Genomic DNA, 10,194 nt, shown 5'->3' on the forward strand with positions numbered 1-10,194 from the left:
GAAGCTTCTTTTCCAAAAAGCAGTTTTGAAACACTTTTCTTTAGAATCTGGAAGTGGATATTTGGAGCGCTTTGAGGCCTATTCTGGGAAGTGAAATATCTTCACCTAAACACTAGACTGAAGCTTTCTCAGAAACTTCTTCACGATATGTGTATTCACCTCACAGCTTTGAACCTTTCTTTTCATAGAGCAGTTTTGAAACACACTTTTTGTAGAATCTGCAACGGCATATTTGGAGCGCTTTGAGGCGTATGCTTGAAAAGGAAATATTTTCACATAAACGCTAGACAGAAGCATTCTCAGAAACTTCTTTCTGATGTGTGCATTCAACACACAGAGTTGAACCTGCCTTTTGATAGAGGAGTTTGGAAACACCCTTTTTGTAAAATCTGCAAGTTGATATTTGGAGCTATTTGAGGCCTATGCTGTAAAAGAAAATATTTTCACATAAACACTAGACAGAAGACGTCTAAGAAACTTCTGTGTGGTGAGTGCATTCAGCTCATAGGTTTGAACGTTGGTTTTGATAGAACATTTTGGAAAGACCCCTTTTGTAGAATCTGCAGATGTTTATTTGGAGGGCTTTGAGGCCTATGTTGGAAAAGGAAATTTCTTCACATAAAAACTAGACAGAAGCATTCTCAGAAACTTCCTTGTGATGAGAGCATTCTACTCACAGAGTTGAACGTTCCTTTTGATAGAACAGTTTTGAAACACTCTTTTTAGAGACTCTGTAAGTGGCTACTTGGAGCGCTTTGAGTCCTATGCTGGAAAACGAAATATCTTCACATAAAAACAACAGCGAAGCACTCTCAGAAACATTTTGCGAGGTGCGCATTCAACTCACCGAGTTGAAGCTTCCTTTTGGTAGAGCAGTTTTGAAAAACTCTTTTTCTAGGATCTGCAAGTGGATATTTGGAGTGCTAAGAGGCCAGCACTGGAAAAGGAAATAACTTCACATGAGAACTAGACGGAAGCATTGTCAGAAACTTCCGTGTGCTTTATGCCTTCAACTCAAATAGTGGAATCTTCCTTTTGATAGCACAGTTTTGAAACACTCCTTTTGTAGAATTTGCTAGTGGATGTTTGGAGCGATTTGAGGCCTATGCTGGAAAAGGAAATATCTTCACATAAAAACTAGAGAGAAGCGTTCTCAGAAACTTCTTTATGATGAGTGCATTGAACTCACAGCCTTGAACCTTCCTTTTGGAAGAGCAGTTTTGAAACACTCTTTTTGTAGAATCTGCAAGTGGATATTTAGAGCGCTTTGAAGCCTATGCTGGGAAATGAAATATCTTCACCTAAAACGTAGACCGTAGCATTCTCTGAAGCTTCTTCACGATGCGTGCATTCAACTCACAGAGTTGAATCTCATTTTGATAGAGCAGTTTGGAAACACTCTTTTTGTAAAATCTGCAAGTGGATATTACGAGGGCTTCGGGTCAATGTTGGAAAAGGAAATATCTTCACATGAAAACTAGACAGAAGCATTCTCAGAAACTTCTTGGTGATGAGTGCATTCAACTCACAGACTTGAACCTTCCTTTACAAAGAGCAGTTTAGAAACACAGTTTTTGTAGAATCTGAAAGTGGATATTTGGAGCGCTTTGAGGCGAGGCTGGGAAATGAAATATCTTCACCTAAAAACTAGACAGAAGCATTCTCAGAGACTTCTTCCTCATGTGCGCATTCAACTCACAGAGTTGAACCTGCCGTTTCACAGAGCAGTTTGGAAACACTCTATTGGTGTAAACTGCAATTCGATATTTGGAGCGATTTGAGGCCTATGCAAGGAAAAGGAAATATCTTCTGATAAAAACTAGACTGAATCATTCTCAGAACCTTCTGTGTGATGAGAGCATTCAATTCACAGACTTGAACCTTCCTTCTGATAGAGCACTTTTGAGACCCACTTTCATTGCCATCTGAAGATGGATGTTTGGAGCGCTTTTTGGCCAATGCTGCAATACGAAATATCATCACATAAAAACTAGACAGAAGCATTCTCAGAAACCTCTTTGCGATGAGTGCCTTCCACTCACAGAGTTGAACGTTCCTTTTGATAGAACAGTTTTGAAACACTGTTTTGGTAGTATCTGGAAGTGTTGATTCGGAGCGCTTTGAGGCCTGTGTAGGAAAAGGAAATATCTTCACGTAAAAAGTAGACAGAAGCATTCTCAGAAACTTCTTTGTGAGGAGGGCATTCAACTCACAGAGTTGAACCTTCCTATTGATAGAGAAGTTTTGAAACACCCTTTTTGTAGAATTTGCAGGTGAATATTTGGAGCGATTGGAGACCTATGCTTGAAATGGAAACATCTTCACATGAAAACTGGACAGAAGAATTCTCAGAAACCTCTTCGTAATGAGTGCTTTCAACTCACAGAGTTGAAGCTTCCTTTCCAAAGAGCAGTTTTGAAACACTTTTCTGTAGAATCTGGAAGTGGATATTTGGAGCGCTTTGAGGCCTATGCTGGGAAGTGAAATATCTTCACCTAAACACTAGACTGAAGCATTCTCAGAAACTTCTTCACGATCTGTGTATTCAACTCACAGCTTTGAACCTTTCTTTTCGTAGAGCAGTTTTGAAACCCACTTTTTGTAGAATCTGCAACGGCATATTTGGAGCGCTTTGAGGCGTGTGCTTGAAAAGGAAATATTTTCACATAAACGCTAGACAGAAGCATTCTCAGAAACTTCTTTCTGATGTGTGCATTCGACTCACAGAGTTGAACCTGTCTTTTGATAGAGGAGTTTGGAAACTCCCTTTTTGTAAAATCTGCAAGTTGATATTTGGAGCTATTTGAGGCCTATGCTGTAAAAGAAAATATTTTCACATAAACACTAGACACAAGCCTTCTAAGAAACTTCTGTGTGATGAGTGCATTCAGCTCACAGACTTGAACGCTGGTTTTGATAGAACAGTTTGGAAACACCCCTCTTGTAGGATCTGCAGGTGTTTATTTGGAGCGCATTGAGGCCTAGGTTGGAAAAGGAAATATCTTCACATAAACAGTAGACAGAAGCATTCTCGGAAACTTCCTTGTGATGAGTGCATTGTACTCACAGAGTTGAAAGTTCCTTTTGATAGAAGAGTTTTGAAACACTCTTTTTATAGACTCTACAAGTGGCTATTTGGAGCGCTTTGAAGCCCAGGCGGGAAAACGAAATATCTTCACATAAGAACTAGACAGTAGCGTTCTCAGAAACATTTTGCGATGTGCGCATTCAACTCACCGAGTGAAACCTGGCTTTTGGTAGAGCAGTTTTGAAACACTCTTTTTCTAGGATCTGCAAGTGGATATTTGGAGTGCTAAGAGGTCAACACTGGAAAAGGAAATATCTTCACATGAGAACTAGACGGAAGCATTGTCAGAAACTTCCGTGTGCTTCATGCATTCAACTCACATAGTGGAATCTTCCTTTTGATAGCACCGTTTTGACACACTCCTTTCGTAGAATTTGCTCGTGGATGTTTGGAGCGATTTGAGGCCTATGCTGGAAAAGAAAATATCTTCCCATAAAAACTAGACAGAAGAATTCTCAGAAATCTTTTCCGATGCGTGCATTCAACTCACCGAGTGGAACCTGCGTTTTGATAGAGCAGTTTTGAAACACTCTTTTTGTAGAATCTGAAAGTGGATATTTGGAGTGCTAAAGGGCCAACACTGGAAAAGTAAATATCTTCACCTGAGAACTAGACGGAAGGATTCTCAGAAACTTCCGTGTGCTTTATGCGTTCAACTCATATAGTGGAATCTTCCTTTGGATAGCACAGGTTTGAAACACTCCTTTTGTAGAATTTGCTACTGGATGTTTGGAGCGATTTGAGGCCTGTGCTGGAAAAGGAAATACCTTCACCTAAAAAGTACACACAAGCATTCTCAGAAACTGTTTCACCATACGTGCCTTCAACTCACAGAGTTGAAACTGCCTTTCGATAGGGCAGTTTGGAAACACTCTCTTTGTAATATCTGCAAGGGGATATTTGGAGCGATTTGAGGCCTATGCAAGGAAAAGGAAATATCTTCGCCTAAAAACGAGACAGAAGCATTCTCAGAAGCTTCTGTGGATGAGTGCATTCAACTCACAGACTTGAACCTTCCTTTTGATAGTTCAGTTTTGAAACACTCTTTCAGTCCCATCTGAAGGTGGATATTTGGAGCACCTTTAGGCCAATGCTGGAAAATGAAATATCATCACATAAAAACTAAACAGAAGAATTCTCAGAAACCTCTTTGTGATGAGTGCATTCAACTCACAGACGTGAAAGTTCCTGTAGATGGAAGAGCTTTGAAACACTCTTTTGGTGGGATCTACAAGTGTTTATTCGGAGCACTTTGAGGCCTATGATGGAAAAGGAAATATCTTCACGTAGAAATTAGACAAAAGCATTCTCAGCAAGTTCCCTGTGTTTTGGGCATTCGACACACAGAGTTCAACCTGCCTTTTGATAGAGAAGTTTTGCAACACTCTTTTTGTACAATCGGCAAGTGGATATTCAGAGCGCTTTGAGGCCTATGTTGGAAAAGGAACTATCTTCACGTGGAAACTAGACAAAAGCATTCTCAGAAAGTTCCCTGTGTTTTGGGCATTCAACACACAGAGTTCAACCTGCCTTTTGATAGAGAAGTTTTGCAACACTCTTTTTGTGGAATCTGCAAGTGGATATTTGGAGAGCTTTAAGTCCTATGCTGCAAAAGGAAATCTCATTGCATACAAGATTGACAGAAGCATTCTCAGAAACTTCTTTGTGATGAGTGCCTTCAACTCACAGAGTTGAACGTTCCTTTTGATAGAACAGTTTTGAAACACTGTTTTTGTAGTATCTGGAAGTGTTGATTCGGAGCGCATTGAGGCCTGTGTTGGAAAAGGAAATATCTTCGCGTAAAACATAGATAGAAACATTCTCAGAAACTTCTCTGTAAGGAGTGCATTCAACTCACAGAGTTGAACCTTCCTATTGATAGAGAAGTTTTGAAACACCCTTTTTGTAGAATTTGCAGGTGAATATTTGGAGCGATTAGAGACCTATGCTTGAAATGGAAACATCTTTACATGAAAACTAGACGGAAGAACTCCCAGAAACCTCTTCGCAATGAGTGCTTTCAACTCACAGAGTTGAAGCTTCCTTTCCAAAGAGCAGTTTTGAAACACTTTTCTGTAGAATCTGGAAGTGGATATTTGGAGCGCTTTGAGGCCTATGCTGGGAAGTGAAATATCTTCACCTAAACACTAGATTGAAGCATTCTCAGGAACTTCTTCACGATCTGTGTATTCAACTCACAGCTTTGAACCTTTCTTTTCGTAGAGCAGTTTTGAAACACACTTTTTGTAGAGTCTACAACGGCATATTTGGAGCGCTTTGAGGCGTATGCTTGAAAAGGAAATATTTTCACATAAAGGCTAGACAGAAGCATTCTCAGAAACTTCTTTCTGATGTGTGCATTAAACACACAGAGTTGAACCTGCCTTTTGATGGAGGAGTTTGGAAACACCCTTTTTGTAAAATCTGCACGTTGATATTTGGAGGTATTTGAGGCCTATGCTGTAAAAGAGAATATTTCCACATAAACACTAGACAGAAGACGTCTAAGAAACTTCTGTGTGGTGAGTGCATTCAGCTCACAGGCTTGAACGTTGATTTTGATAGAACATTTTGGAAAGACCCCTTTTGTAGAATCTGCAGGTGTTTATTTGGAGCGCTTTGAGGCCTATGTTGGAAAAGGAAATTTCTTCACATAAAAACTAGACAGAAGCATTCTCAGAAACTTCCTTGTGATGAGTGCATTCTACTCACAGAGTTGAACGTTCCTTTCGATAGAACAGTTTTGAAACACTCTTTTTATAGACTCTGCAAGTGGCTATTTAGAGCGCTTTGAGTACTGTGCTGGAAAACGAAATATCTTCACATAAAAACTAAACCGAAGCACTCTCAGAAACTTTTTGCGAGGTGCGCATTCAACTCACCGAGTTGAACCTTCCTTTTGGTAGAGCAGTTTTGAAAAACTCTTTCTAGGATCTGCAAGTGGTTATTTGGAGTGCTAAGAGGCCAACACTGGAAAAGGAAATAACTTCACATGAGAACTAGACGGAAGCACTGTCAGAAACTTCCGTGTGCTTTATGCCTTCAACTCAAATAGTGGAATCTTCCTTTTGATAGCACAGTTTTGAAACACTCCTTTTGTAGAATTTGCTAGTGGATGTTTGGAGCGATTTGAGGCCTATGCTGGAAAAGGAAATATCTTCTCATAAAAACTAGAGAGAAGCATTCTCAGAAACTTCTTTTTGATGAGTGCATTCAACTCACAGACTTGAACCTTCCTTTTGGAAGAGCAGTTTTGAAACACTCTTCTTGTAGAATCTGCAAGTGGATATTTAGAGCGCTTTGAAGCCTTTGCTGGGAAATGAAATATCTTCACCTAAAACTTAGACAGTAGCATTCTCAGAAGCTTCTTCACGATGCGTGCATTTGACTCACAGAGTTGAACCTGCCTTTTGATAGAGCAGTTTGGAAACACTCTTTTTGTAAAATCTGCAAGTGGATGTTAGGAGGGCTTCGGGGCCAATGTTGGAAAAGGAAATATCTTCACGTGAAAACTAGGCAGAAGCATTCTCAGAAAATTCTTTGCGATGAGTGCATTCAACTCACAGACTTGGACCTTCCTTTTCAAAGAGCAGTTTAGAAACAAAGTTTTTGTAGAATCTGCAAGTGGATATTTGGAGCGCTTTGAGACGATGCTGGGAAATGAAATATCTTCAACTAAAAACTAGACAGAAGCATTCTCAGAGACTTCTTCATGATGTGTTCATTCAACTCACAGAGTTGATCCTGCCGTTTGACAGAGCAGTTTGGAAATACTCTATTCGTATAATCTGCAAGTCGATATTTGGAGCGATTTCAGGCCTATGCAAGGAAATGGAAATATCTTCTGATAAAAACTAGACTGAAGTATTCTCAGAACCTTCTGTGTGATGAGAGCATTCAACTCACAGACTTGAACCTTCCTTCTGATAGAGCATTTTTGAGACCCTCTTTCAGTGCCATCTGAAGGCGGATATTTGGAGCGCTTTTTGGCCAATGTTGGAATAAGAAATATCATCCCATAAAAACTAGACAGAAGCATTCTCAGAAACCTCTTTGTGATGAGTGCCTTCAACTCACAGAGTTGAACGTTCCTTTTGATAGAACAGTTTTGAAAAACTGTTTTTTTAGAATCTGCAAGTGTTTTTTGGAGCGCTTTGAGGCCTATGTTGGAAAAGGAAATGTCTTCACATACAAAGTAGACAGAAGCAATCTCGGAATCTTCTTTGTGGTGAGTGCATTCAATTTACAGAGTTGAACCTTCCAATTGATAGAGAAGATTTGAAACAGCCTTTTTGTAGAATGTGCAAGTGAATATTTGGAGGTATTTGAGGCCTAGATTTTAAATGGAAGCATCTTCACATGAAAACCAGACAGGAGAATTCTCAGAAACGTCTTTGTGATGAGTGCATTCAACTCACAGACTTGAAGCTTCCTTTTGAAAGAGCAGTGTTGATACACGCTTTGCTAGAATGTGCAAGTGGATATATGGAGCGCTTTGAGGCCTATGCTGGAAAAGGATATCTCTTCACGTAAAAGCTGGAAAGAAGCATTCTCAGAAACTTCTTTGTGATGTGTGCCTTGAACTCACAAAGTTCAACCTTTCTTTTGGTAGAGAAGTTTTGAAACACTCTTTTAGTAGAATTTTCAAGTGGATGGATGGAGTGCTTGGAGGCCAATGCTGGAAAAGAAAATATGTTCACGTAGAAACTACATAAAAGCATTCTCAGAAGGTTCCCTGTGCTTTGGGCATTGAACTCACAGAGTTCAACCTACCTTTTGATAGAGCAGTTTTGAGACACTCTTCGTAGAATCTGCCAGTGGACATTAAGAGCGCTTTGAAGCCTTTGCTGCAAAAGGAAATATCATTGCGTAAAAGCTAGATGGAAGCATTCTGTGAACCTTCTGTGTGATGAGTGCATTGAACTCACAGAGTTGTACCTTCCTTTTGGTAGAAAAGTATTGCAACACTGTTTTTGTAGAATTCGCAAGTGGATATTTGGAGCTCTTTGAGGCTTATGCTGGAAAAGGAAATATCTTCATATAGAAGCTAGACAGAAACATTATCAGAAACTTCTATGTCTTGAGGGGATTGAACTGAGAGAGTTGAAGATTCCTTTTCCTGGAGCAGTCCTGCAACACTCTTTTTGTGGAAACTGCAGGTGGAAATTTGGTGCGATTGCGGCATCTAGTGGAAAAGGAAATACTTGCAGATGAAAACTAGACAGAACCATTATCAGAAACTTCTTTCTGATGAGTGCATTCAACTCACAGACTTGAACCTTCCTTTTGAAAGAGCAGTTTTGAAACACTCTTTTTGTAGAATCTGCAAGTGCATATTTGGAGCGCTTTGAGGCCTATGCTGGGAAATGAAATATCTTCACCTAAAAACTAGACAGAAGCATTCTCAGAAACTTCTTCACGATATGTGCATTCAACTCACAGAGTTGAAACTTTCTTTTCATAGAACACTTTTGAAACACACTTTTTGTAGAGTCTGCAACTGCATATCTGGAGCGCTTTGAGGCCTATGCTTGAAAAGGAAATATCTTCACATGAACACTAGACAGAAGCATTCTCAGAAACTTCTTTGTGATGTGAGCATTCAACTCACAGAGTTGAACCTTCCTTTTGATAGAACAGTTTGGAAACACCCTTTTTAGAAAATCTGCAAGTGGATATTTCGAGCTTTTGGAGGCCTATGCTGGAAAAGAAAATATCTTCACATAAACCCTAGACAGAACCATTCTCAGAAACTTCAGTTTGACGTGTGCATTTAACTCACAGTCTTCAACGTTCATTTTGATAGAACATTTTGGAAACACTCCTTTTGTAGAGTGTGCCAGGGCTTATTGTGAGCGCTTTGAGACCTATGTTAGAAAAGGAAATGTCTTCTTATAGAAACTAGACAGCAGCATTCTCAGAAACTTCCTCGTGATGAGTGAATTCTACTCACAGAGCTGAACATTCCTTTGGATAGGACAGTTTTGAAACACTGTTTTTGTATAGTCTGCAAGTGGATAATTGGAGCGCTTTGAGGCCTGTGCTGGAAAACGAAATATCTTCACATAAAAACCAGACAGAAGCATTCTCAGAAACTTTTTCTCATGTGCATATTCAACTCACCGTGTTGAACCTGCCTTTTGATAGAGCAGTTTTGAAACACTCTTTTTCTAGAATCTGCAAGTGTATATTGGAGTGCTAAGAGGCCAACAATGGGAAAGGAAATATCTTCCCATGAGAACTAGACGGAAGCATTCTCAGAAACTTCCGTGTGCTTTATGCGTTTAACTCACATAGTGCAATCTTCCTTTAGATAGCGCTTTTTTGAAACCCTCTTTTTGTAGAATTTGCTAGTGGATGTTTGGGGCTATTTGAGGCGTGTGCTGCAAAAGGAAATATCTTCACATAAAAAGTAGACAGAAGCATTCTCAGAAACTTCTTTGTCATGACTTCATTCAACTCACAGACTTGAAACTTCCTTTTGAAAGAGGAGTTTTGAAACACTCTTTTTGTAGAATCTGCAAGTGGATATTTGGAGCGCTTTGAGGCCTATGCTGGGAAATGATATATCTTCACCTAAAAACTGGAGAGAAGCATTCTCAGAAACTTCTTTGTGAGGAGTGCATTCAACTCACAGAGTCGAACCTTCCTATTGATAGAGAAGTTTGGAAACACCCTTTTTGTAGAATTTGCAGGTGAATATTTGGAGCGATTTGAGAAATATGCTTGAAATGGAAACATCTTCACATGAAAACTAGACGGAAGAACTCTCAGAAACCTCTTCGTAATGAGTGCTTTCAACTCACAGAGTTGAAGCTTCTTTTCCAAAAAGCAGTTTTGAAACACTTTTCTTTAGAATCTGGAAGTGGATATTTGGAGCGCTTTGAGGCCTATTCTGGGAAGTGAAATATCTTCACCTAAACACTAGACTGAAGCTTTCTCAGAAACTTCTTCACGATATGTGTATTCACCTCACAGCTTTGAACCTTTCTTTTCATAGAGCAGTTTTGAAACACACTTTTTGTAGAATCTGCAACGGCATATTTGGAGCGCTTTGAGGCGTATGCTTGAAAAGGAAATATTTTCACATAAACGCTAGACAGAAG

This window comes from Pongo abelii, chromosome Y, assembly GCF_028885655.2.
Source record: "Pongo abelii isolate AG06213 chromosome Y, NHGRI_mPonAbe1-v2.0_pri, whole genome shotgun sequence".
Taxonomy (NCBI): domain Eukaryota; kingdom Metazoa; phylum Chordata; class Mammalia; order Primates; family Hominidae; genus Pongo; species Pongo abelii.